The sequence below is a fragment of the Oratosquilla oratoria genome, chromosome 24 (assembly GCF_046742065.1).
Source record: "Oratosquilla oratoria isolate Oo_2021 chromosome 24, ASM4674206v1, whole genome shotgun sequence".
In the NCBI taxonomy this organism is placed as follows: Eukaryota; Metazoa; Arthropoda; class Malacostraca; order Stomatopoda; family Squillidae; genus Oratosquilla; species Oratosquilla oratoria.
The window spans coordinates 43,343,419-43,345,413 of NC_134800.1; the positions used below are offsets into that span (position 1 = coordinate 43,343,419).

The following is a 1,995-nucleotide window of genomic DNA, read 5'->3' on the forward strand; positions in this document are numbered from 1 at the left end:
AATCGTCTAGTTAAATGTATCCAGATGAACTTGTGCACACACTTACGCACACACACACACACACACACATACACAGACACACATACACACACGTCTTTATACTGCCGCAATAGTGAATACAAAAATAATGTAATTTTTGTTGTTGTTTTTTTACTTTATTTTTTTCTGGATATAATTGAGTTTCGCTCCCCAAAGTCCTGGTCACATCGGTCACGAACACCAGCTCCTCCTCCTCCTCCTCCTCCTCCTCCTCTCCCTCGTGATCGTCGACTCTCGGTAACTCTCGAGACCAAGGCCCCCGAAGCCTCAAGTCCCGAAGTTCACCTCTCGTGGCCCAAGGAGGAACTACAAGAAGCCCGCGCATTATATTTAGCATTTTTGTTGTGTTTTGAGCCCAGACATGTGTTGTTATGTAACTTTGCATTTATGTGTGTCACAAATAAGGGTTATGTTTCTCTTTCTTGTTTTTTTTTTTCTCGGTGACTGTTTCCAAGAGGATGTGTCGCAAATCGTTTGGTCATGCAGTTGTCTTGGTCAGAAGACGGGTGTGTGTGTTTGTGTGTGTGTGTGTGTGTGTGTGTGTGTGTGTGTGTGTGTGTGTGTGTGTGTGTGTGTGTGTGTGTGTGTGTGTGTGTGTGTGTGTGTGTGTGTGTGTGTGTGTGTGTGTGTGTGTGTGTGTGTGTGTGTGTGTGTGTGTGTGTGTGTGTGTGTGTGTGTGTGTGTGTGTGTGTGTGTGTGTGTGTGTGTGTGTGTGTGTGTGTGTGTGTGTGTGTGTGTGTGTGTGTGTGTGTGTGTGTGTGTGTGAGGGCTGCAATCTGAACCACGGACTAGGGAGGCCGGGACCAATCTCCACGCCGCATCGACATTCCTATAACAGCCCCCCACCCCCTGCCATCCTACCCTTTCAGCCAATCCATCATACTGTCTTGCCTCAGTCCACCATCACCCTCTCAATATAACATGTACATACAAAAGAATATGAATATACGTCTATATGCACATTCAATTATGTAACCATACATCTGTATGCTAACCTTTTTACGCTTCTTTTATTAGTTTTCCTCTATTCTCATTGTCTTCCTCTTATCCCTTGCATCATCTTCACTATTACTTTCTATTTCTTACAAAAAAAAAATTCTCCCATGTGCAACTACTTCCTCTCCTTGCATTCTTTTTCACATCATCCATCTCATTCTAAGACTTCCTTTACCTGTTTCTTTCTGGTTTTGCTCCGTAAAGTCTTGCCAGACCATCCCCATCACGTCCCCAAACCATCTCAATAATGCTCTGCGTATGTCCCAAACTCGACTACATTTCTCAGCTTGTGGTACATTCATTCTCCTCTTCTCCGCCTCACACTCCTCGTGTGTGTGTGTGTGTGTGTGTGTGTGCGTGTGTGTGTGTGTGTGTGTGTGTATGTGTTTTGGATATGCGTAGATATGTATATGTGAACATACTACATGCACATAGGTGTTCTGTCTCTGTATGTATACATACATGCATACGCATAAAAGTATATTTCTAAATGTAAGTTTAACTTCGTTCCAAAGATAATTCTAAGAATTCCACGAAAAAGTAGGATCGTCTAAATTCTAAGAACAACTATACTTTAATCATTTGTAATGGCTTTGTCGTCATCACTATCACCTTAGAATAGTTATGCTGAAGTTTGATTTATATTATCAACATATCTATCATTGTTTTTATCATCATTATTGTTGTTTTCAATATCATTATTATCATTATCATCATAGATATAATTGTTATTTTCAGCATTATCATTATCGTTGTTTTTAATATCATAATCATTATCATCATATATATAATTGTTCTTGTCATTAGTGTAATTTTAACTTTCATTGTTTCAATACTATGCTTACCATTTTACCATAACCATTACAGTCATTACTATAATGACATTCACTACTATTACTATTGTTTACATAACTATTGTCATTACCTTTGTTATCATTACCAGGACTGAAAAATAGGTGG

The 1,995-nt window shown here is 39.6% G+C and overlaps 1 protein-coding gene across 3 annotated transcripts in view; it reads left to right on the forward strand.

Moving 5' to 3' along the window:
• LOC143038583 (protein O-mannosyl-transferase TMTC2-like) overlaps nt 1-806 on the forward strand; it is a 297,168-nt gene extending 296,362 nt beyond the window's left edge. For all 3 annotated transcript variants that reach the window (XM_076207982.1, XM_076207983.1, XM_076207984.1), the window contains one exon: nt 1-806. This exon is cut by the window's left edge and continues 536 nt beyond it. The gene's annotated coding sequence lies outside the window, so the exon portion shown is untranslated.
• Nucleotides 807-1,995: the final 1,189 nt, after the last annotated feature.